The sequence below is a fragment of the Lactuca virosa genome, chromosome 3, assembly GCF_052849685.1.
Source record: "Lactuca virosa cultivar CGN04683 chromosome 3, Lactuca_virosa_CGN04683_v6, whole genome shotgun sequence".
Taxonomy (NCBI): domain Eukaryota; kingdom Viridiplantae; phylum Streptophyta; class Magnoliopsida; order Asterales; family Asteraceae; genus Lactuca; species Lactuca virosa.
Window position 1 is genome coordinate 140,451,040 of NC_136428.1, and position 20,623 is coordinate 140,471,662.

The following is a 20,623-nucleotide window of genomic DNA, read 5'->3' on the forward strand; positions in this document are numbered from 1 at the left end:
GAAAAAGTCAAGCTTTAACTAAAGAAAGATTTCTAACACCAGAGGAAGTACAACTTGCCTTTGAAAACATTTGTTGTGATCGACACGTCCATATATATCAAAAGCATCGGGCGTAAACCTTTTATTGGTGTGTCGATGTACAATTATTAAAAACCATCACATCCACCACCACTATCATAGTCGTCGCCGCAATTACAGGTAAAACAAAACTATTCAATTGCAAAATCTTATATATATATATATATATATATATATATATATATATATATATATATATATATATATAGTATGGTTATTGTTTGATATGTTGGTATTTGTAGTTTGGTAATTGTTAGTTTGGTTATAGTTTCATATGTTGTTATTTTGTAGTTTGATAATTGTTGGTTTAATTATAGTTTAATATGTTGGTAATTTGTCGTTTGATACTTGTTAGTTTGATTATATGTTGGTAATTTGTAGTTTGGTATTATGTGGGTAGTTTTAGTTTGGTACTTGTTAGTTTGGTTATATGTTGGTAATTTATAGTTTGGTTATTGTTAGTTTTATTGTTTCATATGTTTCTTATATTTTGGTAAGTTGTTAGTTTAACTTATTGATGGGTCTTAGACATTACAAAATAAACTTAAAAGTCTTAAGTATGCATGCAACCTAAAACAAGATCTATGTTCTCACTATTGAACCTATAACTATGAACATCAAAACAAGAACCCTAGAAAACCTAGGTTATTTTCTAAAAACACATAAGATGGTTTAGTATTACATACCTTATTGTTATTATAGCAAATAAAAATGATCCTTGTGTTGTCGAAGCTTTAAAAGCAAGCACCACAAGCGCCGTGCCTCTAATGGTTCACACCCACGCTAGTAAGAAAGATATTTAGGAGAAAGGAGGGAGGTGGGAAGAAATCCTGCCAACCCTTGGGGAAATAATGAGTGTCGAAAATCAAAGGCCTAGGGGCCTTTATATAGTGCAACAAGGAAGCCCTGGATAACCCTAATATGAATATAATAATAATATTTAAATTGGTAATTATCCAGCTCCATATTTATCCACATGGGATATTCTAGATTTCTAGAATATCCCCAAGAAACTGTCCAAGCCTATAGGAAGGTTCTAGAGTGCCTCTTGTTCAACTATTGAACAATTACACTTTCACCCCCGCACTTTTTCTTAATTCTTTTAATCCTAAAACTAATTCCAATTAATTTCTGATTAAATATCAATTATATACCACTATTTCTAATTAATATATTATTCTCAGAATATCTTTATAGATTATTTGTTTCAATTTATTAATCAAATAGTAAATCAATCTCTCTCTCGAAAAAAATCATCCTGGCCGGTTGCTAGGTTTGAGGGCAACCCTAAAGGATTGTGTTGCTATCAATTCAAGTTTATACCAATTATAGTTGACCGGTTGCTAGGTTTGAGGGCAACCCTAAAAGACTGTGTTGCTATCAATTCAAGTTTATACCAATTATAGTTATGGCCTTAGACACATAATCCGAAACTTATTAGATTATGTTGTTTATTTTGTAGTTGGATATGCTTAACGCAATGCTTTCCGACCCGACATGTAGTGCGACACTCGAATATGGTTTCGATCATTGCCACCACGAAATGATACCGAAGGGAACGAGGGGAGCGATGATGACATGTAGCTATTTTTATGATTTATGTAATGTTTTGTTAGAATAATAACATATTTTACACTTAATGTATGTATTAATGTTTTAAAATATATGTTGTTCATTTTGTAGTTGGATATGCTTCACGCAATGGTTGCCGACCCAACATGTAGTGCGACACTTACAAAATGGTTTTGATCGTTGTTGGCACGAAATGATACCGTTGGAAACGAGGGGAGCCATGATGACATGTAACTATTTTTAGGATTCATATAATGTTTTATTAGAATTATAACATATTTTGCACTTAATTTATGGATTAATATTTTGAAATATATGTTGTATTATTAAATTCTTAATGTTTGGATCTATTTTTATGCAATTAGTACTTTTTTAGCAGTTTTTTATTTTCGTAGTTATTTTTCTGCGTTTGGAAAGTACGGTTTAAATAAATAAGTAAATAAATAAATAAAAATGTTAGTGTCGACAACATGCATTAGTTGCGACGATAACAAGCATTAGTTGCGACAAGGTATTACCAGCAACGAAACACATTAGTAGCGATGGATGATAATAGGGTCCACAGCTGGAGTATTTGTAACCAACCAACAATGATGACCCTTTAGCGGCGACGTGTCACCACTAAAGGTATTACCAGCGACAATCGTTACCTTTAGCCGCAACAGACGTCTGTCACTAAGATCGTAATTCTTGTAGTGCACACACACTAATATTAATATTATTTTTATGATATATAATTATTGATATATACATGTGTATGTTTTCGACAAAATAACAACGATTATTGTTATTGAAAAATATATGCATCGTTATATTTGTTATGATTACTAATAATTATAAAAAATAGTAATTAATAATAGTAATAATAATAATTGAATTATTTGATAAATAATTATGTGTAATAAAAATGATATTACTGATTAATAATTATAAAAAATATGTAGTAATTCATGATAAGATGAAGAATGGAACTATTTCATAAATTATTTATCAATTATAAAGATAATTATACGTAATAAAAAAAATACTAACACTATTACTTATAATTAGTAGTAAATAACAATAATAAGAAGAAGAACTGAATTATTTAGTAACGAAATATTTATTATTAATTATAAAAGTAATTATACATAATAATAAAATATTAATGCAAATTATAAAAATTGAATTTTTTTGCTAAAAAACAAGTTTCTTCGGAAATCCGTCGGTGATTACCGACGGAATACCAACAAACTCCAAAAATAACAAAAGTTTATTATTTCCTTAAATTTACGTTCGTTTCCGACCACAATGTATTTTGTCGTTATTTCGTCGGCACTCTGTCACAAAATTAGAGTTTTTATGTTTGTCATAGTTTTTTTGGAACTCGATTGGTGATTTTCGACACAAAATTTTGTCGGTAACTTTGGTCGGAGTTGTGTGCCTTTTCTAGTATTGTGGGAAATGTTGACAAAGGAAAAGACAATTTCGATAGTAGGTATTAATTAAGGATCCCACCCAAAGAAGTCGGTCTGAGTGCAACATCGAAAAAAATCCCATAAGCAGATATGTGGTGCTCATTAACTTTTTTGTTACAACATCAAGCATTTGTTAAAAATATAGTAGGAAGCTATGAAAATGAACAAAACATTACATCATAAGAGCAGAAACATGGTCTAAACACCAGCTACTCCAACATAAATTCGATCTATTAGACCTATTTTTGACCTAATTGAATGAAAGTAATTGAACCTCATCAAACACTTTATCTTGATGATCGAAATGATTGTTTTAAAATCTGACAGTTACGAGTCTTCCAAATACACCAAATAGAGGCATATTAGAGAGCACCTAACAACTGGACTTTTAAGCCCCTGAGGAAGTACATAACAAGCATACCAGATACACCATAGAAGGAGGTATGGAAATCAATTTACTCCAAGTTTATAACTTGGACAAAGTGCATAATGAGAATGAACATTCAAAAACAAATGATCAACAATCTCCATAACACAATTGCAGAAGACACAAAACTCATTTTCAATGGGAATTCCCATCTTCTTTTAGTTTAAAATTGTAGGGATCCTATCCAAAAAAACCTCCATATGAAACAATTTATCTTCAACGGTATCAAATTTATCAACTAGAATTCCACATGAATAGCACACATTACCATCTATGCAATTAAATTGTGCATAGAATGAACCAAAAACCGACCAGATGGGTCAACTTCCCATGTCCAAATGTTCGAGTTTCCCGAGAAAGCAAAGTTATTCAGCATCTGCATCAAATCAGCAAACTCGTGAGCTTCCCTTCCCATTTATGTTTGTCAAGACAAATCCTATTTCCAATGCATACCCTGAGCATTATCAAACTTGAATCTATCTGCTCCCTTCCCATTCAAGTATGTCCCAACTCCGAATCTCATCTCTAACCGTTACTTATCCATCCAAATGACCAATTCTCAAAAACAATCAAAAATACCCAAAATACCCTTAAGTCAAACTTGGTCAACCTTGGTCAAAGTCAAAGTCAAAGTCAACACATTGCCAAGCCAACCCAGCTGAGCTAACCCGACCGAGTCGACTCAGCCGAATACGCGGGGGCGTACTCTGTGGTTCACCAACATACGGGGCACTGATCGCTTACGCGTTGCGTACCTCTTGGTACCCCCAGCGTATACGCCAGTTCATCCCATTTCCCTATTAATAGCTTAATACTTTACATCTTCACTTCCAAAGACAGATCCGAGGCTAAAATACCATCAAGAGTCATAAATTCCCAACTATATGACTTTGAATGTCCATTAACTGCTTAAAACAAAAACCATCAACATCTTAATGTATTAAGACCTTCTATAACATGCATGGAGTGGATCTAACCCTCAAGACCAGATTTTTATGACTCAAGACCCGTCATAAGGTCTGAAAGGACAAATTATTGGGTCAAGAACATGCCCTGCTCAAGAATCACCATATTTGGGAAAAAAGTGTCTTAAAGGAATAAATGTTTAGATATATAAAATGGAGTGATCAATATGTGAACTTTATACCTCCTAGAGGTTGCTATCAAGAAAGTAATCTCAGATCCAAGATGCTTCCAAGCTCTAAGCTCTTCTCACCACCTTCTTCTTCTTCAAGAACACCTCCAAAACACCCCAAAGGGCTCCAAAATGCACTCTTTCACTTAGGGTTTGCTTGGGGTCGATTTTCACAGAGGTAGGTTGATGAAGAAATAAGACATGCATGAGGCTATAATGGGATTTATATACGGACCAAACCCTAAAATTTAGGGTTTGCACATTCTTCACGTCCGCCCCGCGTACGAGGTGTACCCCCAGCATACTAGGGCGCGCCCTAGTATGCCTAGTGTACGCTCAGCTTACTACACATGGACAAAAATTAAAATATTTTCCACAATGGGCCAATCTAGCAACTTTCCTCAAACCCAAGGATCAAAAATGCAATATTATTCAAACATAAGGTTGAAATTGAAATTACCTTGAAATCAGGATGTTACAATAACTTACTACAATTTCAAAAACTTGGGGAGGAAGGTAAGGGTTTCAAACCCTTACCTAAAATTCGAATTTCTTGGGGAGGAAGTTTAGGGTTTCAAAACCCTAACCTAATTTCGCAACTTAGGGGCAAGAAACCCTAATACCAATTTCGAAATTTGAGGCCTTTTATTGTTTAATTGCCATAAACCGTAATTTGATCAATTTACCAATTATAGCCAATTCAATTGAAAATAAAACCTAATGCTCAGATACCACTGATGGGTTTTAGACATTATAAAACCAACTTAAAACTCTTAAGTGTGCATGCAACTCAAAACAAGATCTATGTTTTCATTATTGAACCTATAACTATGAACATAAAAATAAGAACCCTAGGTTATTTTCGAAAATCACATAAGAGGGTTTAGGATTACATACCTTATTGTTATTATAACAAATAACAATGATCCTTGTGTTGTTGAAGCTTTGGAAACAAGCACCACAAGCGTCGTGCCTCTAATGGTTCACATCCAAACTAGCAGGAAGGATATTTAAGAGGGAGGAGGGAGGTGGAAAGAAATTTGGCCAACCCTCGGGGAAATAATGAGTGTCAAAAATCAAAGGCCTAGGGGCCTTTATATAGTGCAACAAGGAAGTCCTAGATAACCCTAATATGAATATAATAATAATATTTCAAATTGGTAATTATGCACCTCCATATTTATCCACATGGGATATTCTAGAAGCCCTAGAATATCCCGTAGAAACCATCCAAGCCTCTAGGAAGGTTCTAGAGTGCCTCTTGTTCAACTATTGAACAATTACACTTTAACCCCTGTATTTTTAATTATTTCTTGTAATCCCAAAATTAATTCTAATTAATTTCTGATTAAATATTAATATTTCTAATTAATATATTATTCTCATAATATATTAATAAACTATTTGTTTCAGTTTATTAATCAAATAATAAATCAACCTCTCTCTCCAAAAAACCATCCTGTCCAATTGCTACGTTTGAAGGCAAACCAAAAGGACTATGCTACTATCAATTCAAGTTTATACCAATTTTAGTTATAGGCTTAAACACCTAATCCAACACTTATAAGATTATGTTGTTTATTTTGTAGTTGGATATGCTTAACGCAATGCTTGCCGACCCGACATGTAGTGCGGTACTCGAAGAATGGTTTCGATCATTGCCACCACGAAATGATACCGGAGGGAACGACGGGAGCGATGATGACATGTAGCTATTTTTAGGATTTATGTAATGTTTTGTTAGAATCACAACATATTTTACACTTAATGTATGTGTTAATGTTTTAAGATATATATTGTTTATTTTGTAGTTGGATATGCGTCACGCAATGGTTGCCGACCCAACATGTAGTGCGACAATTAAAGAATGGTTTTGATCATTGTTGGCACGAAATGATATCGGTGGAAACGAGGTTAGCGATGATGACATGTAAATATTTTTAGGATTTATGTAATGTTTTATTGGAATTATAACATATTTTGCACTTAATTTTTTTATTAATATTTTGGGGTATATGTTGTATTATTAAATTCTTAATGTTTTTGATCTATTTTTACGCTATTAGTATTTTTTAGCAGTTTTTATTTTTTTGTAGCTATTTTTCTGCGTTTGGAAGGTGCAGTTTAAATAAAAAAAACAATAAAAACAAAAAACAAAAACAACTATTAGTGGCGACAACATGCATTAGTTGCGACGACAACATGCATTAGTTGTGTCGAGGTAGCGATGAAACACATTAGTGGCGATGGAAGATAATAGCGTCCACACCTAGAGCACTTGTGACCGACCAGAAACGGTGACCCTTTAGCAGCGACATGCCACCACTAAAGGTATTACCGGCGACAATCGGCGGCAATCGTTACCTTTAGCCGCGACAGACGTCGTCACTAAGCTCGTAATTCTTGTATATATTGCATAAACACTATTATTAATATTATTTTTATTATTTATGATTATTGATATATACATGTGTATGTTTTCGACAAAATAACAACGATTATTTCTATTGAAAAATATATGCATCGTTATATTTGTTATGATTACTAATAATTATAAAAAATAGTAATTAATAATAATAACAATAATTGAATTATTTGATAAATAATTATGTGTAATAAAAAATGCTATTGCTAATTGATAATTATAAAAAAATATGTAGTAATTAATGATAAGATGAAGAATTGAAGTATTTGATAAATTATTTATCAATTATAAAGACAATTATAGGTACTAAGAAAATTACTAACACTAATATTTATAATTAGTAGTAAATAATAATAATAATAATAATAATAATAATAATAATAATAATAATAAGAATTGAATTATTTAGTAACGAAATATTTTTTTATTAATTATAAAAGTAATTATACATAATGATAAAATATTAATACAAATTATAAAAATTGAATTTTTTTGGTAAAAAACAAGTTTCTTCGGAAATCCGTTGGTGATTAACGACGGAATACCAACAAACGTCAAAAATAACAAAAGTTTGTTATTTCGTTAGATTTACGTTGGTAATTTTCGATGGATTTCCGACCACAATGTATTTTGTCGTTATTCCGTCGGCACTGTGTCACTAAATTATAGTTTTTATGTTTGTCACAGTTTTGTTGGAACTCCATTGGTGATTTTCGACACAAAATTTTGTCGGTAACTTTGGTCGGAGCTGAGTGCCTTTTCTAGTATTGTGGGAAAGGTTGACAAAGGAAAAGACAATTTCGATAGTAGGTATTAATTAAGGTGGTGTTTGTTTTTTTTTTTTTGAAACCTCTTCTAACCTCTTAGTGCTGCGTGGCACAACACACGCTCAACACTTTTAAGTTCGCTGCAGTTTTTTTTCTAAAAGACTTCGGGCTCAAAAACATCTTTCCGTCCTCTGCCCCACACAGCATTGGGCTTGACTCTTCTCACCACTTCTAACCTAATCTAAACAAAAACAAATAAAAAAAAAAAAAAAAAAAAGCGCACAAAGTGTAGCCGCGTTCCCTTCTCGTTAAAAATATAGTAAGAAGCTAGAAAAATGAACAAAACATTACATCATAAGAGAAGAAACATGGTCTAAAGACCAGCTACTCCAACATAAATTCGATCTATTAGACCTATTTTTGACCTAATTGAATGAAAGTAATTAAACCTCATCGAACACCTTATATTGATGATCGAAATGATTTTTTTTTTTTAAATCTGACAGTTACGAGTCTTCCAAATATACCAAATAGAGGCATATCTAAAGCACATAACAACTCTACTTTTAAGCCCCTGGGGAAGTACATAACAAGCATACCAGATACGCCATAGAAGGAGGTATGGAAATCAATTTACTCCAAGTTTATAACTTGGACAAAGTGCATAATGAGAATGAACATTTAAAAAACAAATTATCAACAATCGCCATAACACAATTGCAAAAGACACAAAAATCATTATCAATGGGAATTCCCATCTTCTTTTAGATCAAAATTGTGGGGATCCTATCAAAAAAAAACTTCTATAGGAAGCAATTTATCATTGACCAAAAACCGACCAGATGGGTCAACTTCCCATGTCCAAATGTTCGAGTTTGCCGAGAAAGCAAAGTTATTCATCCTCTGTATCAAATCAACGAACTCGTGGGCTTCCCTTCCCATTCAAGTTTGTTTAGACTAATCCTATTTCTAGTGCATACCCTAAGCATTATCAAACTTGAATCTATCATCGATTAAACAGTTCTTATTTGTTTCGATTGCATAAATCTTAGGAAACAATGATTTTAGAGGCACATTTGGCATCCAATTATATTTCCAAATACTAATGTTATCACCCCTCCAAAGACTGATGTTATCGCCCCTGCCAACGACACGTTTAAAATGGTCCCGAAGAATAATTTATTCCTCCTTAAGATCTTCTTCGACCTACATGATTGAAAGCCGAACCCCATGCATACTTTTTTCCAGCCAGAGGAATCCCATCACATATTTATAGATTATGGCATGCCATAATCTAACTAAACCACAAAGAGTATTTGTTTTTAGCCTCCAAAGCCACTCGGCAAAAAGAGCAAGATTGCAAATCCTAAGATTCCCAACACCAATCCTGCCATATTCTTTTGGATGCATAACCTTTTGCAAAGCCACCCAACACAATTTTTTCTATTTTCATCGCTACCCCGCCTTATCAAACTTTCAAGAGTGTCAACTCTTTTTTTTAGAGCTTGAAAGTGAGAAGTAAAATAAGGGAAGACGACTTAAAACCGATTTAACAGGAGTTAAACAACCCCAAAGGAAAGATTTTTTTCCTTCAATACACTAAATTTAGATTTGAGTTTTGAAACAATTGGCTCCCAGTTCCTAACAAGCTTCATATTATCTCCAACAAGTAAGCTAGGATAATTAAAAGGAAAGGAAGCATGCCCACATTTAAGAATGGCCAACAACCTAACAATTTCCACATTATCAACCCCGATGCCATGAACTTGCTCTTATGAAAGTTAACTTTGAGACCCCTGACTACAAGAAAGCATCTAAGAATCCTATTAAGTTTAACCATATTTACTATGCACCATTCCTCAATAAATGTGACATCATCAGCATACATTAAATAAGATAGGTAGGATTCTATAATCAAAAAATGAAAACCTTCCCTTGCGAAAATAAAGAGAAATGGAGATAAGGGTCACCTTGCCTTAACACCCCCCCCCCCCCCCCCCCCCCCAATATTAAATTATTTTGTAGGAGAGCCACCGAGAAGAATAGAGGCTTTACCCGATGAAAGGTAGACCATTACCCAACTCCTCCATCTACTACCATAATGTATTAGCTCCATTATGGAGTCAAGGTATCCCCAATTCAAAGAATCAAAGTCCTTATCAGAGTGCAACTTTAAAGTTAAGGAATTTTTCTTGATTTTTATAGACCAATGGTATAACTCGTTTTGCAACAAAGGACCAATAAGGATAATTCTACCCTCAATATATGACGATTCCTCATGAGAAATCTCCTTGCCAATCACGAATTTAAGTCGAGAGGCAAGTAATTTCATGATAACTTTATACAAATATCCGACTAGATTGACCGATCTATAATCTCTTAAAGTAGGAGGGTCATTAACCTTCAGAATTAGATAGATAAAAGACGAGTTACAACCCATTGAAAAATAACTTGATACCTCAAACTCCTTTGCGCAATTGAGGAAATCAAACTTTATGACTTCCAAAAGAGCTTCAACAACTTGAATGTCCTGGGGCCTTCTCATTTCCACTACCCCACACCACAACTTTCACTTTCTCTATTTTGAACAACTTCTCCAAGAAATCTGATTTCACATGTGAGACATTCTTGAGCTTGTTATTGCATAACTTTGGTCTCTAAGGCCACGGCTCATCAGACTTGGCAGAAAAGAAAGAAAAGGCCTCATCACCATCCACTCTCCATCGATAAGAATCCTATTAATTCTTCTGCGCCTCTAATTCCTATTTATAACACTGTGGGAGAATGTTGTGTTCTCATCACCATCCACATCCTATTTCATTCTCGCTTTTTGCATCAATTAGAATCGGCTTGTAGCAGCAATTTCGGTAAGCCTACTCTTCCAAGATTTTTAGTTCACCCGCTCAGGGGATGAAAGAGTCCTATTTCCAGTCACGGATTCAAGATCGTTAGTTTTATCAATAAGAGAAAGGTTAGTTTTATCAATAAGAGAAAGCTATTCATTTTTTTTTCTTCGCACTTGGCAGCATTCATCCACTTCCTCAAATCGTTTTTCAAAATTTTAATTTAACAGTCATTCTCTAAACACTAACAGGGGCACCCCAATAATAATGCACATTTTCATAGATTATGTTCAACAATAGCCAAGAATTAAATAATTTGAATGAAAGAGGCCCAACGTTATACATAAAACACACCATAATTCTTGGAGTATGGTCATAATATTTTCTCGGGAGATCCGGTTAAGTCCGGTTTATGCCAATCTTTCTTATGAATTTGGTAATGAAATTTAGTTTGGTTTGGTTTGAATGTTATGCCAATGTTCCATGAATTTATTTCCCACCAAGAATCTATCAATTTTGCTAAGCTTCAACCAGTCATCACTCAGATAAGTGATCTTTCTTCACCTATGTTGAATTTAAATAGGTCAACATCCCTAATAAAGATATTAAAAGTCAACATGCTCGATCTATAAAAGAAACCCGAAAATTGTTCAACAGCATTGTGAACGCCATTGAAATCGCCCATGAGAACCAATATACAACCTAAATAATTCTTCAGCTGCATAAGACGATGCCACAGAAAAATTCTCTTAGGTTGGTCATTGCGGGGATAAATATTGACAATGTTCACAACTTCATCGACCCCCGCCCATTTTCCAGAAATCAAAATAAAGTAGTTTTCTTTGATAATCAGATTATGCTTGAAAGTAGAAACATCCCATAATTAGAACATATTAGGAATAGTTTTGTACATATGTAAATAGTTCAGGGTTCAATATTGTAAATTTATATTTTGTCTGTTACATTCGTTATAGATAGTATAGATAGTGTAAGAACTGTGATTACGAAGCTAATTTCAATACAATAGTTTCTCTCTCTAATTCGTGTAATATGGTATCAGAGCATAACTGCTTTCCGTTCGGTTGATTTTCCGATCATCTTTTCCGATTGTATCTCCGATCATCTTCTCCGATCGTCTTTTTCGATATTTTTTTTACTTTTGATTTCAATTAGCTGTTTTCACTAATTGTGTTATTTCGAAATGTCATCATCATCTAATTCTGCCAATTCTGGCTCCGTTGTTTCACCTATGGATGATCGTATGCATCCTTACTATCTTCATCATGCTGATAGTCCTGGATTTGTTCTAGTATCACAATTATTAACTGGAGAAAACTATAATTCTTGGAGTCAAGCAATGCAAATCGCTCTTTCTGTTAAAAATAAAACTGGATTTATTGACGGTTCTTTGCCTAAACCAAATCCTTCAGAAGCGATTAATCACAATGCTTGGATGAGGAACAACAAATTGATAATATCCTGGATCCTAAATTCTGTATCTAAAGAAATTTATGCTACTATTATGTTCACTGATACTGCATTTGAGATCTGGAATGATTTGAAAGAGCGATCTCAACAAAGTAATGGTCCACGCATATTTCAAATCAGAAGAGAGCTTTCGAATCTCAATCAAAATCATGATGTTGTTGGTGTTTGCTTCACTAAACTCAAAACACTCACTGATGAACTCATCAATTTCAGGCCACATTGCACTTGTAACAAGTGCGATTGTGGTGGTGTTGAGAAAATCAACAAATATTTTCATAATGAACACATTATGAATTTTCTAATGGGTGTGGATGATTCCTTTTCTCATACAAGAGGTCAAATTCTTCTTATGGATCCTCTTCCCTCGATCAATCGTGTTTTCTCATTAATTATCCAAGAAGAAAAGCAAAAATCTCTCAGTTGTGACACTAATGTTCAACAGTCTATGACATTTGTTACTAAAACTTCATCATCTTCATCTTCTCAGACTCGTAAACCTGCAACAAACACCAGATCTAATAACAGGGAGAGACCATATTGTACTCATTGCAAGTTGCAGGGTCACACTGTGGATAAATGTTACAAGCTTCATGGATATCCACCTGGATATAAATCCAAGAATAGAGTGGCTGCTATTCAAAATCATGGTGATGTTTCGGATCATATATCTTCTATCAACAATGATATTTCCAACATGTTCAAAGGTTTTTCTCAAGAACAGTGTCAACAAGTGATGTCGGCTTTATCCAATCACGTGATTACTGTTAATCCTCATTTAAGAAACAACCACAGGTAAATGTCATTCATTATCTGTTAATTTTGGGCAAAAGTCACACAAATGGATATTGGATTCAGGTGCTACTCAACATGTTTGTCACGAAATTGCAATGTTTCTTAATACTAGAAGAGTTTATCACCACACAGTTACCTTGCCTAACAAAATTACTCTTCCAGTTACTCTTGTTGGGGATATCAATATAGATCATCTTTTTGTCCTTAAAGATGTTCTTTATGTTCCTTCTTTTGATCAGAATCTCTGTTAGTTCTTTAACCAAGAATCAGAGTTTAATGGTTTAGTTTACATGTCATTATGCTCTAATTCAGGATATGAGGGCAATGAAGAAGATCGGCAAAGCTGATTTGTGTCAAGAATTGTATGTGCTGGATGATAAAAAATTCAAGAAGAATGATCGAGTGAGCAATGTGAACAATGTTTCTTTAGATGTATGGCATAGTAGATTAAGGCATCCTTCTATACAATCTTTGTTTCCAATAAGAGATCACTTATCTATTAAGACAATTAAACAAGATTTGTTTTCTCATTGTAATGTTTGCCCTCTTGCCAAACAAAAACAGTTACCCTTTGTATCCATGAATCTTCTTCAAAAAGACTGCTTTGCCCTTATACACTATGATATTTGGGGGCCATATCACATTCCTTCTTATCAAGGTTTTAGATATTTTGCTACTATTTTGGATGACTATAGCAGATATACATGGGTATATATGCTCAAAAACAAGTCTGACATTATCTCTATCATTCCTTCATTTTATCAAATGGTTGTTACTCAGTTTGAAAAGAAAATCAAGATTTTTAGATCTGATAATGCTAAGGAACTCGAATTTAAAGATTTTTTTGCAGCCAATGGAATTATTCATCAAAAATATTGTGTCGCCAAACCTCAACAAAACTCTATTGTTGAGAGGAAACATCAACATTTACTTAATGTTGCTAGAGCATTGTGTTTTCAATCAAATTTACCTATTGGTCTTTGGAGTGAGTGCATTTTAACTGCAGCATATCTTATCAATCGTTTGCCATCCAAGATTTTTCAAAAGGAAACTCCATTTTACGGGCTATATGGCACACATTCTTCATATTCTCATCTAAGAAGCTTTGGTTGTTTAGCATATGCTTCTACTTTACAAGCAAGAAGAACTAAATTTAGTCCAAGAGCAAAACCATGCATATTTGTTGGCTATCCTCCTAATATGAAAGCTTACAAATTGTATGATTTATCTACCAAAGAGTTTATTGTATCATGAGATGTTGTTTTTCATGAAACCATATTTCCTTTCAAGAATGGTTCTACTACTTCTACTGATATGGGTCTTTTTGACAAAATTACTCTGCCATCTCCAATGACTAATGACATTCCTTTTGAAATTACTTCCAATACAACTCCATCTGTTTCTGTTCCATTACAGATTTCTGAACCTATTCCTACACCCAATACACGGCTAATTCGCAACAGAAATCCTCCAACTTACTTAAAGGATTTTCATTGTAATTCTTTGAAACTTTCTAAAAACAATTCTTCTTTGTATCCTTTGGAGGATGTCCTCAATTATGATAAGTTGTCTACTTCTCATAAGGCCATGGTGATGAATATTTCTGCTAATTTTGAGCCTCACACTTATACTCAAGCTGCTAAATATCCTGCATGGTGCCAAGCTATGGATGATGAGTTAAAAGCAATGCATGTTAACAACACTTGGACGATTATGCCCTTACCTTCAGACAAACATATTGTGGGTTGTAGATGGGTATGCAAGCTTAAAATTGGAAGCAATGGTCAGATTGAAAGAAACAAAGCTAGACTTGTTGCCAAAGGATTCAGTCAACAGGAAGGAGTTGATTTTTTTGACACTTATACGGTTATACCCCTGTTGCCAAATTGGTTACAGTCAAACTTCTTCTTGCTATAGCTGCTGCTAAATCATGGAATTTGATTCAATTAGATGTCAACAATGTTTTTCTAAATGGGGATTTAAAAGAAGAAGTTTATATGGATATTCCTCCTGGTTTAAATGTTCAGGATTACAAGTGTCCAACTGGTACCAAACTAGCATGTCGTCTAAATAAATCCATTGATGGATTAAGACAGGCTTCTCGTCAATGGTTTGAGAAGTTTTCCACTTTCATGATTCAGATTGGTTTCACTCAATCAAAATCTGATTATTCATTATTTTTTAAAGGTACCGGGGACAAATATGTTGCTCTTTTGGTTTATGTTGATGACATTTTGATTACAGGATCTTCCCTTAATGAAATCAATTCATTGAAACAAAAGTTGAGTGATCAATTTAAACTTAAAGATTTGGGATCTTTGGGATATTTCTTGGGATTGGAAGTTGCTCGTTCTAAAGAAGGAATATTTGTTTCTCAACGAAATTACACTCTTCAACTTGTTGAAGATCTGGGATTCTTGGGTGCTGAGCATGTATTTACTCCAATGGATCCAAGGAATCGTTTAAGAAATGATGTGGGTGCTGTATATGATGATCCAACTCGTTATCGAAGATTAATTGGTCGATTACTTTATCTAAATATCACCTGACATTTCTTACTCAGTTCAACAACTATCTCAATATATGTCCAATCCTCGTGTTCCTCATTATCAAGCAGCTTGCCATCTGTTTCGATATTTGAAACAAAGTCCTGGACAAGGCATTTTCTTTTCTGCCAAATCTTCATTGACACTAAAAGCTTTTTGCGATGCTGACTGGGCAAAGTGCTTGGATTATCGAGAATCAATTACTGGTTTTTGTATATTCCTTGGAGATTCTTTAGTGTCTTGGAAATCGAAGAAGCAACCCACTATTTCACGTTCTTCAGCTGAAGCTGAATATCGATCAATTGCTTCTACCACTACTGAAATTATTTGGTTAAGACAACTTTTGAGAGATTTTGATTGTCCTCCGAAAGAAGCTACATTACTCTTCTGTGACAATGATGCTGCAATTAAGATTGCATCTAATCCCATTTTCCATGAGCGTACCAAACATATAGAAATCGATTTTCATTTTGTTCGTGAGAAATTCATGGATAAAACAATTCGATTCATGCCTATTCGATCTCAGTTTCAGTTAGCTGACATGTTTACTAAACCTCTTCCATCCACAAAGCTGCAACCTTTTATGAGCAAGATGGCATTGAAGAACACATATTCCCCTCTGCCACCTTGAGGGGGGGGGGGGGGTTATTAGGAATAGTTTTGTACATATGTAAATAGTTCAGGGTTCAATATTGTAAATTTATATTATGTTTGTTACATTTGTCATAGATAGTGTAAGAACTATGATTACGAAGCTAATTTCAATACAATAGTTTCTCTCTCTAGTTCGTGTAATAGAACAAGCCAACCGATCTCCCTCTTGACTCCACTACAACAGAACCAAAATTAGGGGAATTATATATATATATATATATATATATATATATATATATATATATATATATATATATATATATATATATTAAATCCAAAGGAGCTTAGGAATAGTACCTTTTTAGGTTTTAGGTTTTTGCCACAAAAGTTTATTGAATTTGACACTTTTAGTCCCTAAAGTCAAAATTTTTACATTTTTGCCTTTTAATTAAGTTTTTGTGCCTTAAGGTTTTTGCCACAAATCTTTAATGACTTTGACACTTTTAGTCCTTGCAGTCAAAGGTTTTACATTTTGGTCTTTTTGCCACAAATCTTTAATGAATTTGACACTTTTCGTCCTTGTAGTCAAAACTTTTACATTTTGACATAAAAAACACAGAAAACTTCCTTTAAAATTTTGCCACCATATTTTCCCAACTTTGACAACTTTAACATTATTGCCACAACATTTTTGGATTTTCTCCACCAATGTCCATTCTTTTCGTTGTACACTTTTGACATCTAATTTTAGGGGTTGTCGACTTTCTCCCCTATTTATGGTGATTTACAATTTCTGCACATATTTTTTAAAGTTTGCCGATTTTTTCCATATTACCCCAAAAGCGGCGTAGCCGCGGGTTCTTTACTAGTTCCAATAAATACTAAAGGGAATATCCCTAATGTCCTCCCTTTGTGTTTCTTGTGCATCAACAAAATTAATTTGATAAGCTACACTATATTCCCAAATGCACTCTTCTTTATGAATCCCACCAGCACCTATTAAATTGATGGATAAGCAATTCATTGGTTAATTGTATCAGCACCCTCACCTTCAGTGATAGACTTCATCATGTTTCCAAAGCCAAAAAGCTGAAAACCCATTTTAGCACCCACATCCAAAGTCTTTTGTACTTCAATGGAGGCTGAACTTATAGAGTCTCCAGAGTTATGCTAATCGATTTTGAATTCCAACAGATGGAAGAGTGAATGATTTTTTTTTTATTTGAGAGACTGAATTGGCTTGTCTTTTGTTGCGATGATCTTTTTGATTTGGAGGAATAAGTGTTAGAGATTCCAAATTTTAGAGCCCATGCACGAGAGGAGGCGGTTGATGTCTTTTCCAATAAATATGACAATATCCAATTTATGTTTCAGTATCTCAAAAGGTTACGATGTACTAAGCATAGTGGATGATATTCATGCATAACACAAATTATGATGATCAAGAATGATATGTCTTTATTAGTGTACGTATTAGTATATTGTATTATGTATATATTTTTGATTAATGCAATATGGCGATTATGGGAAATTACCTAAGTTATTATGGCACTACAAGGAAAAAGATAATTAACGGCGACAAAAGTCGATGCTAAAAGATCAAATTGTCGCCGGTAATAGTAATAGCGGCGACGCGTCGCCGGTAAAAGTCGCCGCTATTGCTTCGTCGCTATTGATCAACTTGTCGCCGCTAATGAGAATTGTCGCCGCTAATGAGTTTGTCGCCGCTAAAGAGTGTCGTCGCCGGTAATGATGATGTCGCCGGTAATGATGATGTCGCGGGTAATAGTGTCGCCGCTAATAACAATTTTCATTTTTTAATTTTTTTTTAATCAACGATTTTGGTTGCCGGTAATAATGTCGTCGGTAATTACATAACAACATTCGATTAAATATCAAAAATAATAGTGTCGACGCTAATTACAAAACAAACATCCGATTAAATATCAAAAGTCATAACATCCGATTAAATATCACAAGTAATAATGTCGTCGGTAATAGTGTCGTCCGGTAATTACATAACATCCGATTAAATATAAAAAGTAATAATGTCGCCGGTAATAGTGTCGCCGGTAATTACAGAAAACAACCAAAAATTTCACAATCTAACAAGTAGCAAAGCGTGACAACAAGTGTAATATGCAAATAAAACTCATCCCTACATACCATCATCTTCGTTCCCATCGTTTCCTCGATTATTTTGGGATTAAAAAAACGAATAAAGCTCATCCCTACATGTCGGGTCGTTAAGCATTGCACGAAGATTTTCCAACTACATAATTAATAACAACATATATAAACTTATAAGTTAAATTATCAAACATAAACAAAAACTATCAAAGTACATTGCTATTTTTAAATTAAGACAAAAAGCTAAAATACATTGCTATTTCTTGCACTTGGGACAAAAACACAATTATCAATGCTTTTAGAAAATAATCACCACAAAACCAAAATTACCAAATTAACATGCATTTTATGATGCTAAAGTAGATTGTTATTTTTAAACTAAGACAAAAAACCAAAGTACGTTGTTATTTTTTGCACTTGGGATAAAAACCTAATTACCAAAGTTTTTAGCAAATAATCACCACAAAACCAAAATTACCAAATCAACATGCATTTTATGATGCCAAAGTAGACTGTTATTTTTAAACTAAGACAAAAAAACCAAACTACATTGCTATTTCTTGCACTTGGGACAAAAACCCATTTATCAATGCTTTTAGCAAATAATCACCACAAAACCAAAATTACCAAATTAACATTCATTTTATGATGCAAAAGTAGAATGCTATTTTTAAACTAAGACAAAAAAAAACCAAAGTACATTGCTATTTCTTGCACTTGGGATAAAAACCCATTTATCAATCCTTTGAGCAAATAATCACCACAAAACCAAAATTACCAAATTAACATGCATCTTATGATGCAAAAGTAGATTTCTATTTTTAAACTAAGACAAAAAAACCAAAGTCTATTGCTATTCCTTGCACTTGGGACAAAATCCTAATTACCAAAGTTTTGGCAAATAATCACCACAAAAAACCAAAGTAGATTGTTTTACCTGTGATGGTTGTGATGATTGTGGTGATGGTTGCGATGGGTGTGAAATCAGCGGGAGAGCAGAAGCTTTACGGCCGATGCCTCTGATATGGTCACGCCGCTCTCCTAATACTTTCTCAAAAGCAGCTCTTTCTTGAACGAGTGTTAACTCACTTTCACCTTGGGTTTGTTATAATAGCTCTTCGACTAACCGATTATGTAACTCCAAAAAGTGAGTAACAATTAAGTATAAATAAACATTTAATTATATGATAAAATTATAATTAAATACTTACATATTGTTATTCCGCCTCAGCAGTAACAAAATACATCATCCCCATCGGTATGAGCTTTGCGAAACGTTTCCACTCTCTTAAGGTTCTGTTTAACTTTAAAAATTAGATTATTTAAATAAATACTTACCTGTATTATACGTTACCTTCTTATAGCAAGTACTGCTATACAAGCTCGACCCCACACGATTCACATTTGTTTGCATTTCACAGACTTTTTTGTTCCTGTCTGAAGCAATTCTGTGTTCGTCCGTTTGGAAATACTCAACTGCTTTCTTCCAGTTATCAACTTCCATACCATCTGGAGGGTTGGTTAATGCTCTCGGGATATCTTCATACCCTCCGACTAACATAAAATATTCTTTTGCGTCAGTTTTACGTTCTCGATAACCTTTTAACAAAGCTGCTTGAAAACTCTCTGTCAACATATTAACTTGTACATCCTGGTACATCTGATCCAAATCAAACTTTGTCTACAAAAAAAAAGTTAACCAAGTAAAAAGCAGTTATAGTTAACCATATAAAATATTTTTAAATAAATAATTACCCCTAAATGTTGTAATACGGTGTCCTTTATTGCAAGGGAAACTTTTTTGTCCATTTGTTGTTCACCTTGATATGCATTAACTTTGCTAGAAACTCAAGGGAAGAAAAGATGCAACCAGGATACAATTTAGTTTCCACTTTTTCCAACAACTATGCAAAATCATCATCGACACCGCTACCCCTTGTATTCGAGGTTCCTTCATCAAGGTTAGTATCATTTTCTCTCGACTCCCACATCACATCGTCGATTAAATCGGCCATTTAGTTACTTGGCAAGACGAATGGAAAAATAAAAGATTCACCATGATAGATCCAAATTTTGTACGACTTACTGAAACCATTTATAAATATATGACATTCCACTGCAGTCGGGTACTTGAAGTAACGGTTATCACATTTTTCACACGCACATCTGAAATACTCAACTGCTTTCTTCCGGTTATCAACTTCCATACCCTCTGGAGGGTTGGCTAATGCTCTCGGGATATCTTCATACCCTCCGACTAACATAAAATATTGTTTTGCTTTAGCTTTACGTTCTCGATAACCTTTTAACAAAGCTGCTTGAAAACTCTCTGTCAACATATTAGCTTGTACATCCTGCTACATCTGATC

General features: G+C 33.8%; 1 long non-coding RNA gene and 1 pseudogene across 1 annotated transcript; one reads left to right on the forward strand and one right to left on the reverse strand.

Moving 5' to 3' along the window:
- Nucleotides 1–11,905: 11,905 nt before the first annotated feature.
- Nucleotides 11,906–13,269, forward strand: LOC145164123 (uncharacterized; annotated as a pseudogene).
- Nucleotides 13,270–19,205: 5,936 nt separating this feature from the next.
- Nucleotides 19,206–19,903, reverse strand: LOC145162647 (uncharacterized). Its single transcript, XR_013739225.1, has 3 exons — nucleotides 19,609–19,903; nucleotides 19,466–19,550; nucleotides 19,206–19,376 (listed from the first exon to the last, which is right to left on the reverse strand). It is a non-coding gene; the product is annotated as an uncharacterized LOC145162647 (long non-coding RNA).
- Between the last annotated feature and the right edge of the window lie 720 nt (nucleotides 19,904–20,623).